Source organism: Juglans regia, chromosome 11, assembly GCF_001411555.2.
Source record: "Juglans regia cultivar Chandler chromosome 11, Walnut 2.0, whole genome shotgun sequence".
NCBI lineage: Eukaryota > Viridiplantae > Streptophyta > Magnoliopsida > Fagales > Juglandaceae > Juglans > Juglans regia.
This window is the reverse complement of record NC_049911.1, coordinates 22,404,069-22,428,918: the sequence shown is the minus strand read 5'-3', so window position 1 is coordinate 22,428,918 and position 24,850 is coordinate 22,404,069. Positions and strand designations below refer to the sequence as shown.

General features: G+C 37.5%; 1 long non-coding RNA gene across 2 annotated transcripts; it reads left to right on the top strand.

Moving 5' to 3' along the window:
• Positions 1-19,164: 19,164 nt before the first annotated feature.
• LOC109010909 lies at positions 19,165-24,419 on the top strand. 2 transcript variants are annotated; one of them, XR_001999279.2, is made up of 5 exons: positions 19,165-19,508; positions 19,607-19,769; positions 22,065-22,379; positions 23,755-23,848; positions 24,213-24,419. It is a non-coding gene; the product is annotated as an uncharacterized LOC109010909 (long non-coding RNA). The 2 variants fall into 2 exon arrangements; XR_004797592.1 differs by having other exon boundaries at positions 22,065-23,848.
• Positions 24,420-24,850: the final 431 nt, after the last annotated feature.

The following is a 24,850-nucleotide window of genomic DNA, read 5'->3' as shown; positions in this document are numbered from 1 at the left end:
TCCGATTCCACCTCACGGTAATTGATATACCTGCGGAATGCTGATTGTTCGAACCCGACTAAAAAATTTATGAGTATTCTACGTTCTGATCTTAACATTGTGCAGGTAAAGTGTATGATATAGGTGAAGGGGCACGATAAAGATGTCAGATAGAGGGGCGCCCACGTGGGGTTGACACTTGACCCTCCTAATTAACTACAGTGTAATGCATGGCTTTTATGCATTACTGCCATTCAATATGACAATTGAAGGCTGGCCTTTAAGGCTAGCCGTGTCCTCCTCAATTAGATTTTGGAACCATTTGAAATACATAAAAACTATCTCTCTTTTTATTCTCTTTTGATAAGATATTTAGGTTGTGGATTTGTTAAGTGTTACTCTAGTTTTATACGACGTAGTATACTGTACCACTAAGAGGAAACGTTGGAGATTTATTAATCTGGAGAAACTTGTGGAGCAATTTTATAAGCTAAGCTTGAGGTGATTTTCCGTTGTGTTTTCTAACATTGGTATCAAAACTTGTATAGTTGCTTCCAATTTATATTTTTTCTTGCATATGCTTGAAATCTGGGTGTCATTTTTTTTATTAAAAAAAAAAAAAACCTCATGTGCACCAGTGGTGCTGCCAAAGTTTTTTTTCAAAACTTTTTTTTAAAAAAAAACTACCATAGTTGAGCACTGCAAGGTGCTGCGAGCACCAAGTGGTGCTGCGCGCACCACTGCAGCACCAGAGTGCTGCGGCGACTACCGCTACGCGCACCACCATGGGGCAACGCGCCCCAGTGAGGTGCTACGCGCACCACGGAGGTGCAGCACGCACCAGCGAAGTGGGGCGGCAGCACCCAGTTGCTTGGACCTAGTTTTTTTCCAGCGGAGGATGCAACTGAGGCTGCCTGTGGTGGTCTCAAGCGGCGTCTACGCTGTTGCTGTGTAAAGGCTACTATTCACGTGAACAATAGCCATCTGGAGGAAGAAGATGACCTTAGGTCATCTGATTTTTCCAATGGGCCTGGGCCTCACGGCCCATTAGTTTTTTTTTTTAAATCAAAGAAATTTGGGTTGGATCGGCCCTTCTGTTTTTTTTTAAAAAAGAAAAACGGTCTGGGCCATTTTCGAAGACCAACCTTGTTTGAACCCATTTTTTTTAAACACAAAATAGAAAGAAGGGGAAGAAAATGGCATTCCTGGGACTCGAACCCAGGACCACCGGTCAAAGGTAGGGCGCACCACTGGGTTGCGACTTACCTTTGATTTAGGTGGGGGTTTTAAATGTATTTATTATACATTTATTTTGTTTTTATTAAAAAAAAAAATTATTTGCATGATTTAATATATGCTTAGATATATTATTATATTACATGTGATCTTTTATTTAATGTTTTAGATTAAATGTGATTACATGTGAATGTATGGTTATATTCATGTTATTTTTTTTTATTCCATTATGTTATATTACATGTGATCTTTTATTTAATTTTTTAGATTAAATGTGATTACATGTATATGTGAATTGAACAAGTGGATATGTGATTATTTTATCATCTATGAATGTTAGGTTTGAATGTTTATACATTAGTCTTTAATGATAAAATAGAAAAATTCTCACTAAGTAGTCTTAGTTAGAATTGTCAGTGTAAATGATAGGCTGAAAGAATTGCAGTGACCCCAGTATGAACTGTAAATGCACTGTATAGCCAAAAGACCACAGTGACCCCAGTAAGAATTGTAAATGCACTGATGGAACAAGAAAAATAGACTGTAATGGTCTTATATTAATCATCTTTGTAGACTGGCCCAACAGATTGTTGTGGTTGGAGTAGCTGTCCTTGTAGACTAGCCCAAAAGGTTATTGCGATTTTAGTAGGTTATGTCTTTACATGTGAATAGGACTAGATGACTACTTAAGATAGTGAGAGTATGGTTGAGATTTATGATGATTAATTCTCCCATATTTGTTTTTCAAATTTGCGCGGGAATTAGGTTAGAAATTTAATAATTGGATATTGTGGCGCAAGAGATGATTCTAAAGCCTAGCGATTTTTCAATCTTGCGACATGTCTAAATTATTCTTTTTCTAGCTTCGATGGATGCGACTGATTTCTTAGGTGTGTGTGTGTGTAATATTCCTTCTTTGCGTATTGTAGTGAGATAATATCCAAGAGTATAGTTGCCGATTTAAACAAAGGGGAAAAATTGGATTGGGAGAACTACGACATTTTGCATCGCAAGATCCAATATGTCTTAGATGAGCAAGAGGTCTTGGAGGCCTTATCTCACTCCCTTACTGCGCCCGGAGAAGGGACCTCTGAACAACACAAGATAGATCAACTAGCCTATACTCAATGGCCTAAGAAAAATTGATGCACGCATAATAATGTTAAGCAGCATGCACAATGATCTAATGTGTGAGTTTGAGATCCATGACACTGCCCAAAGCATATGGGAGGCTTTGAAGTTGAAGTTTGGTGGAACTTCAGCCACTAGGTTACGTGGGTTAACCATGAGGTTTGACTCCTATAAGATACGCTCTAACCACACGATGAAGCAGCATCTTAGGGCTATGTCAACCATGATCCGTGAACTTAAGTCGGCAAGAAACAACCTGACTGATGAACAGCAAGTCCAGGCAGTGATAAGATCACTGCCGAATTCTTGGAAAAATATGAGCCAGAATCTAACGCATAACGAGAATATCAAAGACTTTGATAATGTCTCGCGCCACTTGGAATTGGTGGTTGAGCGCCTAGAGGCTACCAAGCCCAATCATACGGCCTATGTGGCTAATTCTGGTTCGCGTAAGGCATCAAGGCCTAAGCGCAAGAAGTCCAAGAATGGGGTAGCTGCTGAACAAATTAAGAAGGTGTCAGGAACTTCTCAATGCAACAAGAGGGGCAAGTGTGGGAAGAACAAGTAAAAATTAGAGTGCTTCAATTGTGAAAAGAATGGCCACTTCGCTCGTGATTGCACTGAGCCGAAGAAGGTACACTCTGACTTTTCTCGTATTATTTTTGTAACTAGCCATGTGATGGTTGCTCACTCCTATCCTATGTGGACTGTTGATTCAGGAGTGACCGAACATATAGCTCGAGATAGAGTCGGATTTGTAGAGTATCGCTGGATTTCAGCTGGGAGCCGTGATATCAAGAGATGTCTAACCATTGGCATCTTCAACTATTCTTTTATTCCTTTTTCATCACAGAGTCTTTTAAATTGCTGAGAGAGATATTCTCGTCCTCAGTCAGTTCTTAGAGTTTTTAAACTCTTGTCTACCTGGTTCTCAACCATTCTTAGATATCGTCTAAAACATTCCAATGCTTCGGACTTGTGGGAGATTAAGTAGACATGATCGTAGCGTGAAAAATCATCTATAAATGTGATAAAGTAGACACCTATCTCGAGCTATGTGTTCAAATATGTGTAGACTGTAAATGTAATTTGTGTTTCAAATGATATTGAGATGTAACTTTTCCTTTGGGATATTAATACAATATGATTCAGTTCTTGTCTTTATCGTATTTTATAATACACACACACAAGATATGTCAATAGGCTTAGATCGGCTCACTCACACGAGCGATCGCCTCTAGCGCTTAAGTAGCGAGTAGAGATGAGACATTGTGTCCTTAGATACTTGTCTAAAGGGATAAGTTGGTTGACACAAAGTTATGTCGCCTTAGCGGGAGCTAAGATGAGATCCATTGATAGGACTATGCATAGGTTACCCCACCATCTATGTAGCCTGTAGTAAGCTAGATGCAAGTTCCTCTTTAACGCCTTGGAGGCGTGCAAATAGAGGAATTTGGGTTAAACGCTTAAGGAGCGGCTAGACCAAGATCTGTACAGTGTTGATATAGACATATGTTCTTTAAGAAAGAGAAATCTACCGTAGCATGTGTTTCATACTATATGTGCTTATATGACAATATGAGTAAGTGAGTAAAATGTTTCCCTCTTTCTCACTGTGTGAGTCTCATTTTTAAATGTCATTTACTTTTGATTATGTCACAAGATGGAGGTTGTGATGTCTGCTACTTTGGCATGCTGTTTATGGCCATGATTGATACGATCTAAAGAGGCATTGTTGGGAATGTTGTTTGACCAAAATTGAGTGATATGAGTACAAAGGGAAGACTCTTCGATATCGAATATTTGATAGTGTTTGTTGACGTCAAACAATGACACTACATCTTGGTAGCGGCTAAAGGTTGTGAACACATTGAAATGATTTGGAGGTAGTCAAGCATTGTTTTGAGTTTTTTTTAAACTCAAGAGAGTGCAAAAATGCTTGATCTTGATGCGACCGAATGAGTCTAGGACATGACCAGACACTTTAGGGATGTTACTATACTGATCTTCTCTTGGAGAGATTTGGTATATGTACTCCCACATTTCCAGCAGATGCATTGGGTGCGAAGACTAAAATTAATCCTTTACAAAGTGAAACTAAATTCTATTATAGAATCATGCTACAAAGAAGCCTTTATGCTGAATTAGCATGCCGCCCGCTTGCTGAGGTGAGGTGGAATTTACGTTTAAAAAAAAAGTATATTTATCATCCCTACACACCACACACTATATTTTTTTTCTCTTATCAAATATGTGGTATATAGATGATGAGTAAAATAATTCAATAAATTTAAGAAGAATAAAATTTTTTAAAAAAATTAAAAATTAAAAAAATGTGATGTGTGGTGTGTGGAGATGATGAGTAACAAAACTAAAAAAAAATCACAAAACTGTTTTCGTAGATGAGATGAGATGAGTTAAGATCAAAATTAAAAAGTTAAATAAAATATTGTTAGAATATATTTTTTAATATTATTTTTGTTTTGATATTTAAAAAAGTTAAATTATTTATTTTATTTTGTATTAGAAGTTAGGAAAATTGTAATTATTAGATGAGATGGGATGAGATATTTTCTAAAAACAAACGGCCTTGTTACTTTGGTCCTCCTTCGCTTGCATCTTCTCTTTTGCACTTTGCACTTCTCCTTCGCGCTGCCCAGCCATTGCTTCGGTAATCACCTATCTCTCTCTCTCTCCCTCTCCCCCAATCTTTGTAACAAAAATGCTAGATCTAAATAGTTCTAGGCAAAATAATTCTTGTAGTTATGGGTACCTAGAGGTGAGGGCCATGGTTATTTGTAAAAGAAATGCTAAATCGTCTTCTAGTACTGATTTGCCCACTACACATTTTATACTATTGATTTCATTTTGTTTACTTGTCGCAAAACCATTAATGGAAGGGAAGAAGGAGAAATGAAGGAGAAAAAAAAAAGAAAGAGAGTTTTAATGGAGGGCAAAATCGATATTTCACTCCTGATGATCTAGAATTTGTGTGGTGTGCTTCGGCCAAATGGCTTCTGACTAGCATTTTTCTTTATTATTTATATATATATGACCGTTTCAAAGAAACTCAATGTGTAAGTCTCGTACGATTTAGGTAAAGTTTGGATAGTGAGATGAAATGAAATGGTTTTAGATCAAAGTTAAAAATTGAATAAAATATTATTAAAATATTATTTTTTTAATATTATTATTGTTTTGAGATTTGAAAAAGTTAAATTGTTTATTATATTTTGTGTGAAAATCTAAAAAAATTGTAATAATGAGATGAGATGAAATGAGTTGGAGTAATTCTTGAATCCAAACCGGGCCCTTGGGCTTTTCTTTGAATCATAATAATCAATTTGATGCAAGTTATAGATCAAAGTCAAGCCAATGCAAAGGTAATGTCATATTGTTCCGGATAGGTGGAGCTAAGGGATGTGGATGTCATGCATGCCATAAGGAAGTCAAGAACTAGAAGTAGTAGTTAAGTTCTAGTAGGTAGGTAAACCAAAAGGAGTTTTGCTTTGTGATAAGTGTTGGTTAGTGCGATGATAATGGCCACTCTATCTAGAGTCTCTCCTCACTCCCTAGTGAACCCCCACTCCACCATGGAGTCTTCCCTTTACTGCTAAAATTCCAACTCCAAACTCATTTACAATCTACACTTGAGTGGAAATTTTTTCCTAATATCATAAACTGAAACTCTCTTATGGCAAGATCTCAAGTTAGAACCTGCAGTGGAAGAAGCAAAAAAATCAAAATCAAAAAATCAAAGCTAGCATTGGTAGGGCTTCTATTTGTAGCATGCCCTTTGAGCAAGTTTTCAATTCATGCAAGCATCAAAGATGCATGAAATTTCATACAAAAATTCCTAATAGAAGACTTGGAAGCAAATTTGTTCTTATTCACTTTCCAGTCCCCTCAAGACAAACACAGAGTTCTCAACCAAAACCCCTGGAACTTCAAGAGACACCTGCTCATTCTTGAACCGTAGCTACCTGGTTCTACATTGCAGGAAATTCATTTGAACCACTTAGCTCCTTTTTGTGTAGATACATAGTCTGCCACTTGACCATATGACTCATGACACAATGCTACACATATTGAGAAAGCTTTGGGCAACCTACAAGAGGTAGAAGAAGACGATCAATTTGGAATGCCATGCAGGAAATTTATTAGGATAAAAGTTGAGATCGATGTCACATTTCCATTGAAACAAGGATTCACTCTCAAGAGCCGACAACATAGATACTTGGGTTTCTTTCAAATAGGAAAAGTTGTTGGATTTTTGCTATGCTTGTGGAAGATTAGGTCATTTTCAAATTTTTTGCACTTTTCTAAAATCTATTCTACACATCTTCCATTCGGTCCATGGCTCCGAGCTGAGAACCTCAACCCACCACTATCTCAGACAACCCTAACTACAAATCCACAAATCCCAAGCCAAGTAAAAGAACCACATCTGACCCTCTCCACTAATCGGTTCTTAGCAACCCCTCTTCAAAGCAGGCCCCTTCCACAACATCATTCAAATCTCAAAATCACTACCTCACAAGAAACTCTTCTAACCAAAGCAACCCAAAAGATCGAGAATCAACAATTTTCAACACAAAATGCAAAGGGGAAAGGAAAAATGGTGAAAAATACACTAGAAATACCATAAAAGAATTTTCCAGAGTCTCAATCAATGGAACTCACCTGGGAAAAAAGCCAAGATAGCATCATTTTGGCTTTCAAGAACGACTCGCTGATCTAGCAGTTGAAAACTCTCAGCACTTGGCGATACCAATGCACTTTTTAGCAATCCGAGGCAAGGAGTTATTGTTGCATAGCATTTACTCACTCGAATTTTTCGGCAATCAATCAGCACCAACAATCTCCAACCCAATCAGAGTGGGGTTTTAATTTTTTCACCGTTAATCCTCTCCCATCATTAGTCAAGGCAAGATCAAACCTCTCATCACTAGGACCTAATTATGCCTTCTAAGCCCTGACCGATTCAGCGCCTTAGGAAGGGAATTTATCTCTCTCAACAACTACGAAGAAGCCACTCTGGTGTTCACAATAGAGATAGATGCAGTCGTCATACAAGGATATCAAGCAAAGCAAGCTAAGCACAAGGCCCATCTCCTCTCGGCCCATTACAATGAGCCCATTTCTCTTTTCTCAAATTTTATTCTACAAGGCTCATTTCTTAACAAGCAAGCCTAATCAGCTACCCTTCCTAAACTGAGCATTCAAATCACTCAAGCGCACTGGTTATTCTAATAGTCACTACCAAAAAATTCATCTGCTCCAATAGCCCAATTGTATCCCAGAGGCCTCCCACTTTTCCTCACTAAACTCTGAGAGAATTACAAAAAGGCAAAGCACTCCTATCTTGCCCAATGATCCACAACCTCTGAAGAAAAGGCAAAAAAAAATCAACCAACAGGTGGGGCTAACAAATCTGCAAAAGCCATTCCTGAACCCATCACAGTTGATTAAACTCTGGCTTTCATGCTATTGGAAATGTGATTCGATCTTCCGGGAAAATTAAAAAATATAAGGAGTATTCAAGGTCCACCCTGCACCTCAGGTCACACTCAACCATGTCTGAAAAATCTAAAAAAACAAAAGAGATAAGCTCAAAAATGCCTCCACCAGCTAAATGAAGACAATGGTTTGGATTTGCAGGGACTTGCCCGACCCAAAACAATTCAATCTCTAAGGGCCAATATTAGAAAATATAATCTGGATATTATCTTTTTGTCAGAAATCATGGTGCCTAGAGAATGCACCTTATCAATTCTGAATAGTCTTTGTTTTCATCATTTTGTAAATTTTCCTACCTCAAGGAACAAAGGAGGCCTTCTACTTTTAGGGCATTCAGGTTTCGATATTGAACCTATTAATATTAATATAAATGCTATCTCTATTTTGATTTACTCAGATCCTCCCTATCACCCTTGGATTGTTACATTTGTATATGCATGTTCAGTGGCACTTTAAAACAAGTTTTTGGAAACTTTCGGATTCAATATTCAAAGCATTCTCGAGACCATGGTGTTGTATAGGCGATTTCAACGATTTACTCAACCAATCTAAAAAAATTTGTGGGGTGCCCTTTCACATCTACCTCTACTGGAGGATTGAAGAACCTTGTGGAAAGTCATGGATTAATTGATATTAGCTTCACAAGCCCATCTTTTACATGGACTAACAATAGACAAGGTAGTGCACTTATACGCGAGAGACTAGATCATGGTACTGCAAACCAAAAAATGGAGACTGTTATTCCTGAACGCTGCATTGCAATATCTGACTTGTTCGGCATCGAATTACCTTCCACTCTTTTAAATACAACAATTCACCAGCATCGGGCATATTGTTTTAAGTTTGAAGAATCTTGGATTCATAAGCCACTCAGTCAAATAATAATCCAAGAAGCATGGAGCAAGCATTTCACAGGAACTCCAGCTTATACACTGTAAAAAAAAAATCAAGGCCACAAAAGACGCTCTTAAAGACAAGAACAAAGTCCATTTTGAAAAAATTCAAGTCAACATTCAAAAAATATAATGTGCGCTTCTTGAAGTACAGTGCAACACTCCATCCTTACAAAATCAAGTAAGAGAAAAACATCTTCAATACAACCTCCAAGAGCAACTGAAGAATGAAGAAACTCTAGGGCCTAAAAATCCAGAATCTCATGGCTAATCACCTCGGATCTCAACACTAGATTTTATCACCTATCAACAACCATCCGAAGGTGGAGCAGTGTGATTGACTCCGTTAAATTGGGCCCAGGTAATTCGTCAGTGGACCAATCTATTATTCAATTTACTTTCATTAATTATCTTTGGTCTAGATATGCTACTACAAACTCGACAGTTTAGGCCAACTTGAAAATCTCTTCAATAAACAAGTCATGGATCAGGAAAAATGACTTTTTTAGTGCACCGCCCAGTGAAGAAGAAATATTTGCAGCTTTAGAACAAACCCTAAATCAAAAAGGCCTAGAGCTAGATGGAATGACTGTTATATTTTATAGACACTATTGGATTATCATCAAAAGTAAAGTCATCAAGGCAATGCAAATTTTTTTCCAAAGTGGTAAACTTCTGAAACAAATGAATCATACAAAATTGCTTTCATCCCAAAAATTTCCAATCCAAACTCAACCCATCATTATTGCTCAATCAGTCTAACCAATGTCATCTACAAAATCATTAATAAAATCCTGACCAACTGTTTCAAAACCACCCTTCCCTGCATCATCTCCCTTCTTCAAACGGCTTTTGTTCCTAGCCACAACATAAAAGAAAAAATGATGATTGCCCATAAGTTGTTTCACCACCTGAAGAAAAAATAAGGGAAAAGAGGACTAATGGCAATAAAGCTTGACATGGAAAAGAATTTCTATTATATAGAATGGGATTTTCTATATGATGAAAGTTTTAGGACTTAGCAATACTTTGATCAATTTGCTTAAAAAATGCGTCACGACAGCATCATTTTCTATTCTCATTAACGAATCTCCAAGAGATTTTTTCAAAACTTAAAGGGGACTCAGACAAGGTGACCCCATCTCGCCTTTTCTATTTATATCGAGCACAGAGGCTTTATCAAGACTAATAGCTAGATCAGAGGCTCAAGAAAAACTTGAAGGTATTTGGCTAAGTAGAAACAGTCTCTCAGTCTCTCACTTATTATTTGCAGATGATCTAATCATCTTCAGAATAGCAAATGAAAAAAGTGCTCAAATAATATCCAAAAATCTGGAGAAATATTAGGATTGGTCATGCTAAAAAATCAATCTCAATAAGTCCTCAATTTTCATCACCAGAAATAGCAATTTCACAATCAAAGTTACAATCACTCAGATACTGTCATACAAGTCATCCTCATCCAAAATAAAATATCTAGGACTTCCAACTTCTTTCAACAAAGCCAAAAAATAAAGTTTCAAATATTTAGTGGATCAACCATAAGTTAGAAGGTTGAAAGCCAAAATTACTTTCACAAGCATGAAGGACAACGCTAATCAGATTAGTGACAAACACAATTCCTTCATATCAAATGTTGTCCTTTATGCTGTTGAAATCAGTGTGCAAGTCATTGAATACAACTTTAAAAATTTATGGTGGGGTTTTCCCAAAAATTAGAATCACAATCTCACATTGAGGTCATGCGAATCTCTCTGTCAACCCAAAAACTACGGTGGGCTTGGACTAAGGTCAATGGAGAATATGAACTTTGTGCTTCTAGCAAAAACGAGATGGAAATTGAACCAAGCAAATACTGGACTAAGGCATGAGGTCCTCTAAAAAAAATACCTCAGTACTACAAATTTTTGGAATGTACGACCAAAAATATGAACCCATGGTTATAGAAGGGACTTCTCAAGACAAGGGAACTACTTTTAGAAGGCAAGTGCTATCAAATCTTCAATGTTTTATCAGTCAACATATGGTCAAAGCCTTGGATCCCAACAGTGGAAAATTTCAAGCCAAAGCCTCCCTATCAAATGAATGAGGTACACCCGCTCCTGAAAGTCTCTGATATCATTGCAAACAATCCTGGCTCTTGGAATACTGAGAAGATGCTAAATCTGTTTGAGCAAGATAGCATTATAGAAATCCAAAAAATTCTTCTCCCTTTAAGTAGTTAAAGACACACTCAATAATTTGGAACACGATTCACAACGGGAAATTCTTTGTGAAAACCGCCTACCACATAGTGGCAAAAGGTCGTCACACCACTGCAAAATTTTCCAAGCTCCAACTTTAAAACACTCTGGAGTTTGAAAATTCATGATCATCACAAGTTACTACTTTGAAAGATAATATGGAATATGCTTCCCACAAGGGTAAGACTGAGCAGCGTCATTCCAAATTTTCAACCTAGAATTTGTCTTAAGTGTAACGAATAAGAAGAAGAAACAACGATCCATCTTTTCATTGAAAGTCCAATCACTTGCATACTATGGCATCAAAACAACTAGCCACTAAACCTTGCCTCACTACCAATAAATTGAATGTCAGATTAGATACAACTGATAATCAATCCAACACCAGTATTGGGATTAAATGCCTCGGAGAAACATCCATTTTAGATTTTCATGGTAATAGTGCTAGTTTTATACTGAGGCAAGGAAATGATATTGTTCACATTCATGCAGTCATCTCGCTTAGAAAAGCAACAATCTAGCTGAAAAAGATGTACCAAGCCTATAAACAAGCATGGGAACAAAAATTAAAAGTCCATTAAAGATTAAATTGGGTAGCTCCACCTCCAAATCAATTAAGCTTCTCTTTTGATGCAGTAGTAAGAGACTCTTTCTCTACATCTTCAGTTGTATGTCGAGACTCAAAAGGAAATATATTGGAAATATAGACCTCAAATTTCAACAGCCAATCCAGTCATAGTCAAAGCTTCAGCAATTCTCTTAGCTTCATAATTGGTAAAACAACCCCACAAGAGTCCAGCTGTCCTAGAATGTGATGCACAACTTGTTATAGATGCAATAAAAAATGAACCTCCTCCACCAATATGGAAAATAACTCCAGTCATAGATGACGTCCATCAAAATCTTCACCCTTAAGAAGATTGGAGAGTAATCAAAATTCATCAATCACAAAATCAATGAGCGCACTTTGTAGCGCAAGGGCAACGACCAATTTAGTTTTTTTCGTATACCCTTTGATTGTATTCCTAGATGTTTCTTATATATTTACAGTGGCAAAGACCCTCCTTGAGATATTATGTATCTCTTATTATTACTTCTCAATATTAAGCATGCTTGTTTAGAAAAAACAAAAAAAACAAAATAAGTTCCAGTAGGTAATTATGAGTCCTAGAATATTAGATTATTGGAGTCCTAGTATAAGTGGGAATAAATAAGAACATTTATCCTCACTGCTAGAGCCAACAAGTTCTAGTAAGAGTTAGATAGTAAATAAGGGGACTTATCCTCAAGGCTAAAGCCAACGTAACGAGTCTGGTTGCTATGTTCTTGTCTATTTAAATCTTTGTCAACATCATTAATAAAGCATGCATGAAGGTATTTTAGAACCTTGGGTTTGAAGGAGGCCTAGGTTACCTTTAATAACCTACTTATTTTATTTTACACTATCATTGGGAATAAACACCGAAAGGATCCCGCTGTCTTTTCGATACACTAGCCTATTACGAGGAATATTTCCCAACTTTGTAATAATTTGGTACGGAGCCAGTACTCCGCCCACCACCTTCCACCATGTCTGGCCTTCATGATTCGCATGTCGACCATCTAGAACACCTCATAACACTCGGACCCAGTCAAGCCCGATTTTTATATATTTTTGGGCTTATGCGTATGAAAAGCCCAATTGAGTGTTCGAGCTTTTTTTTTTTTTTTTTGTAATAGACTATGGGCTTAAAATCTTTGTTTTTAAGGTTTATCATTTTATTTTCTTTGGTGTTTATAAATAGGTTAAAAATATTTTTATGAGTCGAGAAAATTTTTGGACTAATTGAATTATTTTTAGAAATTGAGTCATGATCGATAACTCAAGAAAAAGCCCAAGACCTAAGCCCAAACTCGTGTCTTTTAAACCATTAAAACCAACTGAGTTTATGAACTTCTTTTCGCCACAACGCTTGATTGCACTCCCATGCATGTACGCCTCTATATTCTCCTCAGATTTAGGGTTTTGTTTTTGTTTCGTTTCAATCACCTATATATTCACATGGCAACTTCACAGTTCATCGCACAGCCCCACAGATTTCTCGTCGTGCACGGCTTCATCTAGTTAATTTTCCTCGTCTGTTTTCCACGCCATGCATGATATTGCACGTCTCTTTCCTCTCTTTCTCTAGGGTTTTTGTTCATCGCCTATAAATATATATACATACGTACGACCTGCGTGTGATAGTTTAACAAGCCTATAGCTACCAAAACCTCCCACGGCAGTCCCCACCCACGCGCGTTAGTCGCAACATGCTTTCACTGCACCAGACCCACCACTTTTGACACACTCCGGCTTAGCCTTCGTCAAACCCTCCACCAAGTTGCAGCCACTACTACCCTCCACCAAGTTGCAGCCTTCGAGACCCATATCGACCTCCATCTTCAATCATGTGAAAATTGACGCCACCACCATAGCACCCATGGTCAACCACCTTTGTGCATGACCCACGCCACTGCAAACCTCCACTGAAAGCAACAAGCCCAGCTATTGCACGCCTCTTCATCACAGAAGCCCAACTTGTGTCGGGCACTACTGCTCTGCCCTGCACTTCCGTGCCTAGCTGCCGATACGCTTTGGACGTGAAGGGCTCTGTTTTTGCACGCCAAAACAAGGGAAGCATCCCCACCGTGAGCCATGTCGTTAGCCCCTCCACTTCGACGCCACTGCCATCAGAAGACGCTGGAGGACGAGCCTCCACCTTCAGACGCTGCCCTGGTCGACACCCAGCCCCAGACCGTCGCACGCCTTGCTGCCTCATGGTGAGTTTCCGTTCTCTCTCACGCCAAGCTCTCTCTCGATCCCTCGCTCTTTCTACGTGAGGTCTCTCTCACTCTTTCTCTCCCATGCCCAGCTCGCCAGCATATCCACCCCAATCGCCATGCCCAGCCATTTTTAGCCGCTCGAAACGATTGATTTTCGTTCAGTACTGTTGTGAAAAATTTCTAATTAGCTAAGAAATTCAGGTAAGTGGGGTTCATATGCTAGGTTTTATTCGAGTTATTAAGACTGATGTTGACTTTTTGAAAACTTTGCATATTTTGTGATGAAATGAGAACTTGGGAAAAAACCAACCTCGGTTGCTTATTTGCATTACTCATGAAATCTGTATGAAAAGGGAAAAATATTTTCGGACATGCATTGTGTAAGCATGAGCTAAATTTTGTCATGTTGTCTCTGAAATATAAGAAAGAGTGATATTGAGAATCTGAAAAATAGTTCATTGATTTAGAAAGATGCTCCGACTGTTGTTTTCAATATGTGAGAATGATCTGATTATGTTTTGGTACTCTGTTTTATTTTGATATGACATCTAAAAACCATTGGCATTGCGTACTAATTTTGTATCTGACTTTGTCTCTGCTCTGTTTGGGTTAGTATCAACTTCTCTGTCTCTGAGTGCACCCACTTTGGAAACAAAATAGTTTTATTGTGGTCTTTCTTGTGTACACACTCAGGGCTCCAAGAAGAATAAGGGAAAAATTTCACCTCTGTCTCTGCTTGGTTTGGCCGACAGGGTTAGCACAACCCTACCACGGGGGTGAAACATGGTCTCTACTCTGTGAGATGCTTTGTTTTGATGTGATAATGATACTCAGGTTATGTTATGCCAAAGTATTCTAGGTTTTACTTATCCTAAAAACATCGCTCTTGCACTTTTGAAAACATGTTTTGTTCTGCATATTTTACTTTGTAAATGCTCATGTTTGCACACTAGCATATGTCATCTGCTTACCGAGTTGTTGATAACTCACCCCTTATCTCCACAACATTTTTCAGATATTTTGGATACTTCAACAGAGGTTCAAGAATAGGAAACATGGGTAAAGCTTTGTGAGCATAGTATATTAAATACAAAGAGGGTACTTGTTATCTGAGAACTTTTATTGAATAGTTTCATTTTACTCTGTTGAGTTAGTACTTTGGGAAGTTTGCATGTATTTTGAGACTTCGTCGTATTCTTAATTCTTTATCTTGGAGTAAATGGTTTAAAGTAATGAGGTCTATGAGTAATTGAGAAATTTGAGTTTATATTTGTACAGTGAGATATGATTTTAAGTGTTAAGAGGTAATTCTCCGATCCATCCAGATCCAGGGCGTTACACCTCATGGAGCTCGTAACAAAGAAATTGTATGACTTGAGCACTCATATGGATTCCCGTGACTCAGCAAATGCTTATTTTTCTCTATCCTATGGTCGTAGTCATGGCAACTCCTCTTCCATGGCCCTGAAAATCACCAAACTTGACTTCCCGCACTACAGTGGTAGCGATGACCCCACTAGTTGGATATGTTGCGTATAACAACTTTTCCAATTTCAATAGACCCTAGAAGAGGATAAAGTGCTGCTAGCCGTTTACCGCCTTGATGGTGATATTATCAATTGTTTAAAGGCACAACTTAAGGTAACATGGGCATTTTTGAAATCTTCCTTACGTGCAAAATACAACCCCACGATATTTGAAAACCACTTTGCAAACCTCACAAAACTCAAGTAGGTGCGTTTAGTGCATGAATATCAAAATCAATTTGAACAACTACTCACTAGGGTGGGCTACCTCTCATCCGATCATCAGATTTGTTGCTTCATCAGTGGCCTGAAATACCATATTTGTATTGGTGTTCGAGTAACATGCCCAACGTTGTTGACGGATGCCATTCGTTTGGCAAGTCTCTACAAGTCCCGCCACTTATTGCACTAGAATCCCCTTCTGTCTACCTTGACGCTCCCTCCATTGCCTTCTTCGTCATTATCACGCCCCAAGCAACCTTCAATTAAACAACTCAGTGTTGCTGAGTTATAGTCTCGTCGCAATCGAGGTTGTGCTTCAATTGTGATGAGCATTCACTACAAGAAATCAGGTTTTTTTCAGCACTCAAAATCGTCACAAATACCCCTCTTAATCGCTGCTTTTGGTTCTTTTCGACAATTTTTAAATCGCCGTAGATTAGACGAAATCCTAAAGCCATTTTAGATCAATATCAGCAATTTTCAAAACTCACCGGAAATGCCAGTTTTTGTGGCGATTATTTGTCGCCGCAAAGTGTCCAAAACATCACCGCAAAAAATGGTATCAGGTACACACATAATCGCCGAGAAAACGTCATAGCAACGAAAAGTGCCGTCGCAAATACACAATAAATTGCCGCAAATAAAGTATATTATTACCAGCGATATCATACTATCGCCGCTATGAGTAATATTTGCGGCGAATTGGATCTCCGCCAACCTAATTTATTCGTCGTAAATGTCTTTTCTCATTTTCAACGTTTCTCATCTTCGTCGCATTTAGAGTTATGTGCAACGGAGGAAAAATCGCCATAAAAGTAAGCGTGCCGCCACAAAATAGTGATTGCAACGATTTTAGCTTGTCATTGATATAGATAATTGCATGTAAGTCGAGTTGTTGTGGCGTATAAAGTTCATTGCAATTGATTTTTTGCATCAATTATGTAAATCGCCATAGACTACACTACATTCATGTGAACTCTTTTCCGGCAATCAACATTCGCCGCAAATGTTCTTTGTTTTATTTTTCTTCGCTTCGCCCAGAGACGTTGGCTGGGCTTCATTTCACACTTCATGTCACAATATTTTGCACTCGATGGTGTGAATTCAAGAGACCGCAATGGTACTGTCATTATTCAATTTTGTCATGCCATGATCATCAACTTCAACCATCTCCTCAAACTCCTAAAAGTCCTCCATGACAGATTAAGTAAATGGGAAAGCTCTTTTATAATTGTTTCAGTACACATTTTTCCCTACTTGGTTTTTTTTTTTTTTGTATGTTTTATTATTTTCTATTACTTGGATGGAACACACCAAAGGAGAGACAGTGAAACAAATTATCCTATTTTTCTTCCCCAATCACCAATTTGACCTACCATATAGTAGGTCAACTCGTTAAAAGCCACCACTGTTCTGTTTGGGTTCCAACTTCAGATTCCCCCATGCTTTCGGTTCCAAAATCATAACCATTTATTTATTAGTCAGTCACACCTAAGATTGAATGTATTGATTTTAAAATACATTATAAATATCACAGTTACATTATACATACACAAACACATAGGCAATTTATACATAAATTGAAAGAGCAAACCACCCCCGTATCTACTTGACCTAAACGGTTTCATTAAGAACATAGTCTAAAAAAATAGAGTATCTTACCGAGTGGAGGGGAGGACGCGATGGAAATGAGTTGGATAACCCACTATTGCAGGAAATGGGTTTGCTTGATGTCGAACTGCAGAGTTTGGAATGTCAAAAGTCTCACTATTTGAACTAGAACTAGTAGAAGAGCGAGTGATGCACGATGATGAGTGGATTTTGTTTCAGATGCGGCCAAATCGGAGGAGTATCTCTGCTGTTGGTGATTGATTTCGGTGGAAGAGACAGCCGCGTATCAAAGCATTTTGAGTGGGTTTTGCTTAATATGGAGGTAGAGAAAAAATTAGTGGAGAAGAAGTTGGGGAGGAAGGTGAACTCGAGATTTGGGAGTGTAAGGGAGCAAAATGATGGGGAGGGGGGGAAAAGTGATTTTAGTGCATTTTTTGCGCCCTTTCATTAAAGATGTAATTGCAGTGAAACTGTCCGTCGCAACAATTTTTTTTTATTTTCCGGTGACTTTTTTCGCTGCAATTTAAGTTAAAATCACTGCAAACGATATTTCCAAAGTCGATTGGGTTTGGAGGTCACATCGACAAACAAATCGCCAAGATTATAAACTAGTGTGGCGATTTTATTAGGGACAAACAATAAATCGCCAGAAATAACGTTATTTCTTGTAGTGATTTCGCTCTGGGTCATCGTTGTAAAAAGTTATTCTTGCTAGAAGGTTCTTTTTGAAGGATGATGATCCCGACGAAGAATCTTAGCTAGCGCAGTTCACAAATGATGACCCAGTCATCTCTTTACATGCCATGTTAGGCTCAGCGGCACCACAAACCATGTGCATCCAGGGCACCTTGCAGCACACCCCACTTGTTCTGTTGCTTGACTCAAGAAGCACACACAACTTTCTGATTTCTAAATTCGCAACTCGCATCAGCATTCAACCAGACGTCGAAGATCATTTATTTGTGACTGTGGCTAATAGTGACTGCTTGGCGTGCCAAGGTTGTTGCACTACTATACAAGTAAACCTCCAAGGCCTCCCTTTCACACTCAATTTTTACCTCCTGGCCATTGAAGGCTGTGATGTCGTCCTAGGCACTCAATGGTTGCATTTTGTCTGACCAGTCTGGTGGGATTTCAATAAACTGGTGATACGCTTCCTAAGGGACAGTCCTATAACTCACTTAACAGGAATTAAAGAGCCAAAACACATGGTGGTTAACACGAACCATGCTCTCCAGTCTCCAAGCACTGCATAAATGCCACATGGGTTGGGTGTCTTTGCTACGTTTGGGAGTTGTTCAACCCAACACGGAAGAGAAATTACACACCATTGTGCTGGGGTCTGCCCGCTCGGGTCCCTCTAGTCCATTTTGGACCTAACTAAATTATTGGCTACTTTTGAGGATGCATTCACTGAACCAATGGGCCTACCACCACACTGCCAAACAAGACCAACAAATTCCGTTAGTCCCTAGGGCTAAACCAGTCAACGTCCACCCATACAACTTTACCATATAATATAAATCGGAACCAGAAAATCGAGCAGCTGATGCACTCTCTCGTCAAGTGGTAGACGCCTAAAATTTTGCCATCTTGCAACCATTGCCTCGGTGGCTTAATGAAATCAAAGAGGAAGGGGCTTCCACACCGACACTACATGCACTTTTCGAGGGCATCGACAAGCACTACAACATTAATTAGCTACTTTTGCTGCCTTTTTTTTCTCGGCGATGGTCATCAGTCGGTAAAAAAAATTGTTATAGCTTTGATTTCTATTCTTCACGTCGACTTACAGCATCGCAGTCAATCTGCATTATTTTGTGGCAAATACTGGTCGCGGCAAATAGGCCGGCAGCATATGTGAACTTATTTAGAATCACCGATTTTTTTTTTTTTTTTTTTTTTTTCTACGAATCAGTCTCACCACAGTTGTCACCTTTAGGCATTCGTGTGATGCTGTCCATTATAACCAATGAACCATGGCAAAAAGTTAATTACGGCGAAAAAATCTGTCCACCCAACAGCTCGCCGCAACAAATCGCATGTTTTCATTAACTTAACTAATCTAGCACGAGGTTCGGATTTTGTTGCAGCAGGTATTAGTCGCCGTTAAAGCCCCCCAGTAGAAATGATTTCGCACAAAGAACTGTATCGTCGACCTTCAAATCGCCTTTATAACTTTTTCTATATATAATATACTGTTGTTTGACGGACTTCTACGCGCGCTTTGGCACGATTTTGAGCTTGGGTGCCCCGATTCTCTCTAGATCTCTTCCTTGAACAAATTGTTGCCGCCGCTACTGCCACCGCAATCCTGCTGCCGTGTCGTCGCGTCGTCGCTGGTAAACTCCTTGTCTATCTCTCATTTTTCCACCGTCATTGCCTTTCCTCGTCTGTCCCTCTCCCCCTCCCTTTATCTCACTAATTAGTGATGTCGTAGCCTCTCTCTGCGCTAGCTTCCTCCGTGGAATAGCTCCACTGTGTCGCTGTACCAGCCCAGCATTTCAAAGCGCCGGCCACATCCTGCGATAAGCTTTCTTCTTCAACTAAGCAAAATGTACTCTGTATCGGGTAGAAAATAGCATATATATAGCAAGAAATAGGTATGGACCGAATACTGTGATGAAGTCAGATTAGACTACAATTTTACAATACTAATTGATATCTTTTTTATTCGAAAATGAAATTAGACTAAAGGTATAGACCGAATTTGCTAAATCTCAGTTGCTGTCCAATATATTTGTACCTACATGTACTAGAGAAGAAATTCAATATATAAAAACTGACCCAAATTATAAAGTACTTGATAATTTCAAATAAGAGGTTTTGTTGCCATGAAAAATGTTGGGATGCAAATATTGAGATTCTTAGGATGTTTACTATCAATGTGTAGAAAATCTGAATGATAGTGCCATTAATTTCTGGTAAATTGATTTTCTTGAAAAATAAAGCTAGTTTAGAATTCTAAATACATGTTATATTTTTTACAAGGCCTGAAAATTTACTAGCTATGGTAAAACTAAAAACACTTAGGACATTCTTCCTTTTCAAGAAAATGTCGACATGCATTGGAAAACATTGTTTCTGAGGCGAGCCCAAATACATGAACTTTTGGTTTTCTTAGAACAAAATTCTTAGAGTAATTTTTTATTTCTTATTAGAACAACCTTTCGTAAATTAAAGTCCTCAAAATAACTTGTTCAAATCATTTTATACTAATTTTGTTATTTTGCAAAGGAGGAATGATCTCAGTGTACGTTTTACTCATTATTGTTATAATGAGTTTTCTCATTGGCCGGAAATATAATAAATATGCCAAAATCTAGAGCCCTTCTTGTAAATTTCTTTCCGTTTCCTAAAACAACTAAGGAGACGTTTGGATTCGCAAGTCATCTCAGCTCATCTCAACTCATTTCACTACTATTTATTACTATTCAGCAACTTTAACTCACAAATCTCACTACTATTCACAACTCATCTCATTACTATTCACAATCCATCTCAACTCATCTCAGCTCATCTCAAGTCATCTTCGAATCCAAACGTCTCCTAAGTTGATAGCGGATTATTTTTTATAGTATTTTCCAAAGAAAGATATTGTGTTTCCGTCGTTGTTTAATGTTCCATTTTATAGTTGTTGAATGGGTTAAAGTTAGCTATATTGCTTAATCCTCTATTATATATATATATATATATAGTTGTAATTTCATTTGAACTTAGGCTTGTACGTAAATTCAAAGCTGTTGGACATAATAGGATGTCACTTTGAAAATCTATTTAAGGTGAATAGCATATTTGAGTCTACTGCTAAATCCTCTATTAGATATATATATATATATATATATATATATATAGTTATAAAGTATTAATTAATCTACTCCAAGAACAGACTCTAAACTTTCTTAATGTCTACTGCCAGAAGCAGAAAATTATGGACTTTCTCCATATTGCCAGAAATTTATGGTTCTTTGCGCAATGTCATGCTGTTCCTTGTACAAATAGTTTACCGCATAATTAAGAGCTTTATGGTTGTAGGTCAACTAAGTTGGAAATAATCCAGACTTATGTTTCAACTAGCGTCCTGGAATCAGTTTGAATATGTTGGTCTATTTGAACAGAAAAAACATAGTAAATCATGGGGTGGTAATGTTGTCTTTGAGTTATTATGATTTTGCAAGAGTCACATCGTATATATGCATTTAAAGAATTCTCGCTTGTGGTATTCAAACAAGATATGTACTCACGTTTATAAAATGTTAACATAACAGCAGGATATCAATGACCTTTGAACCATTTTATTATATATGTTTGTGGCATGCCAAAGTCATATATGACATTACAAAAGAAATTGCCTTTCATGCATGACATTGAAAGAAATTGCTTTACAACAATTTGGTGTTGTTCTGCATTTTTCACATGCTTTCAAGTTATATAAATAAACTGTCTTTTTTCTTTTTTTGGCCAATTATACTATGTTTCCCTATTTAACAATACATGCAGTTTTCATGTGTGCAAACTGCAGTAGTGCACAATTCTACTACGACCAAGCTCCATGCATAAATTAAAGTTCACAAGAACGTAAATGGATTTCTTGGCCAAATCATCGTACAACATTCCCCAATTATTGAGTAATAGCAATGTTTTCCATGTAGAATGCATATGATACCCACATTTTTGGAATGTATATGTACCTTTGCCTGTCAAAGACAGTTACCATTTATCTCATGCTTATGTAGTTTTCTCGACGGGTGTTTGATACAATTTTTTTTTTTTTTTGTGTCAAATAGCAGTAGTTTTCCCTCTGAATTTCTTAATTATTTCATTGTTTAAGGTTTCATTGATGGCCTATTATAACATAAGGATCAAATGGACAAAAATTGGATGCATGTGCCAAACAGGTTTACGTCACCTGAATATAGTGAATGGATTAATAAACTGCTCACTGTGGCAAAAGCCCATGCACCTGAAAGTAGAACCTCCAGATGTCCATGTCGAAGATGCCGTAATAACATATTCCTACTAATCAATGAACTCGAAGATCATCTCTTCATGATAGGTATTGATCCAAGTTATACACGTTGGATATTTCATGGGGAGGGTGAAAGCCCTATATATAATTCGGCAGACAGTGATGAAGATACATATAATGAAAGTCATAATTTTGTTGATGATATGGATGAGATGATAGAGGAGATGCGGGCTCCAACATTCATGTGAGTAGAGCTTTGTTTATTCATAAGTAGCTGGTTGATTCATTATATTTTTAGCTGTTTAGTGTATGAAAAGTTCACTATCTAGTGTTAGCACATAAGTATGGAACTTACTGGATAAGCTTTATGGTTGTATTATGTTCATGGTTTAAGTTGTTTTGGCCACAAAATCATATAGTTCAATTAATGAATGCCAAAGACCCAGACGCTCGCACAGATGAAGCAGCAACAACCATATTTAGGGAGGTATTGGGACATAGGTTAGGGTATAACAGAGGGCTAGGCCACTCTGTTATGCCCGAATCTACTAAAGTGGTTGGAGTATCAAATGAGGAGTATGAACGGCTTGTTAAGGAGAATGAAGCAAATAGGAAAAATGCAGAGTATTACCAAAATCGGGTTGAAGAGATTGAAGGTGGTTTCAAGATGATGAGGGAGCATATGCGGGATTATGAGTAACGTGTAAACATGAGAATGTCAGAAGTGGAGACGGAATTAGAGTCTCAGAGAGAGACTCAAACTGCAGTTCCTTAGCCGACATTTCTGCATGCCAGAAGTTACTAATTTTGTATTTTGACCTACACTTTTGCTACACTTTTGATGAAAGGGTGTTGGGGATGCTGATAATATAGTAATACTTTTGAAAAGGGATTAATTATATTCTAATCTTGCTGCAGAGGGTCAAGGATGGGAGGTAAATTGGTTTCTTGCTCTATATTGACTGGATGCTACTAAACTATTTGATGATGTTTGGAGAGGTCATCTATGACAGATTCAATGACCTTTCTAGATGATTACCATGTAAAGTGACAACTGTTACATAGGCGTGTTGTCATGTTGATAGAATGCTAAAATGGTACCATGTAAATCAGTTTGCATTGTTAAAACTGCCATAGATTACTCAATTTGCAGTTTTAACAATGCAAACAGATTTAACTAATTGTCATGAATCAAAGGGACTTTGCTGGATATTAACAAGGTATTGCCTGTAATTTAAAACATCTTGAAACAGAAAATATCTTTGCAATGTTTTTCAGTTTAATCGTTACTTGAGGTGGTTTTTGGGAGGTTTAACTAGAACAAACCATGATTTACTTATTGCATGCTAAATGCAATGACTCATATATTGACAGTAAATGGTACTTAATACTATGGGTGGTAGTTAAATTGGGCAGCAAATAAATTTCAGTTATACCATACTGACTTGTGAAGAGGTTTTTAGGCATACACAAAATGCTTATGGTATGAGGAATTGTGTTATTGCAAAGCATAAAGGGTGACTAGTGCAATAGTAGGATATGGTGAAATATAGATGGAATAATTATGTATGAAAGGCATATATATGCATGAACTTACTGTTGTTATATATACATGACAGAGTTCTTGTAAAGGCAAGGCAAAAATTACAATGATGTTTCTGCATGGCAAGCTGGTACTGCTACCAAGAAGTATATGGCCATGTGAAGAGTAAGGTAAACAAAATAAATATCCATCAAATTCCATCAAAAAAGGCTTATGAAAAACGGCATTCAATCATTGGGATCAAGTATACTGACATGCATGCAGTATATGAATTGCTTATCAGAACAATTGATATTAAAACCACACTCATCTCCACCAGGCAATGAAGGAAAAATGAGACACTTTTCCTGGTGATGGAGCAGTCATTTTGTAGAGTGTTTTAGGCTACCCAACACATAATAAACAACAAAATTTGTTTCTGTTTGGCAATTGAAAGTACATGAAATGAAGATGTGATTTTAATAACTTAAAATCTTAACCATGGCTGCATTTTTTGAGATTAGTTTATTGCCATGTTGTTATGTATTGGAACAGGTGATCAATATTTTACATCCAAGGGCAGTGGTGATTTGGATGTGCGTCCCAAGACCCCAAAGAACTTTAAGTTTAAATTTTCCTCTGTACGTGGGGTATGTACATATACATGTAGAGATATATAGTAAGACTGCTGGCAAGTTGAAATAGCAAGTATGGATCAGAATTATGAGATCACTGCTAAACTAAGTTATGGACAAAGTTGAATGAAAGAGTAATCTCTAGCTGAGATATTTGACATACTGCTTTCAGCAAAAACGTAAATGATTAAAGTCTTCAATTGCAAGCATGTGGTAGAACCTAAAATTGCATGGTTGATTAATTTAGGCCTATATATATATATATATATATGCAATCTCCTCTCTGTGTCTGATATACACACACTGAAATATATATATATATAGGCCTACATGTTGGGATATATATCATATTCAAAACCAGATTCAAGCCTATAAATATATATATATATATATATATGTGGGTGCAAAACCAGATGAGCACCATTTTTGAAGTGGATTATATACATGTGCTTGTGTGTGAAAATTAACCATATATATATATATATATATATATTGTGCAAACCCAATGTGAGAAAACAAACATGATTAGTTACAGAGTGTCAAACCAGCATGAATGTA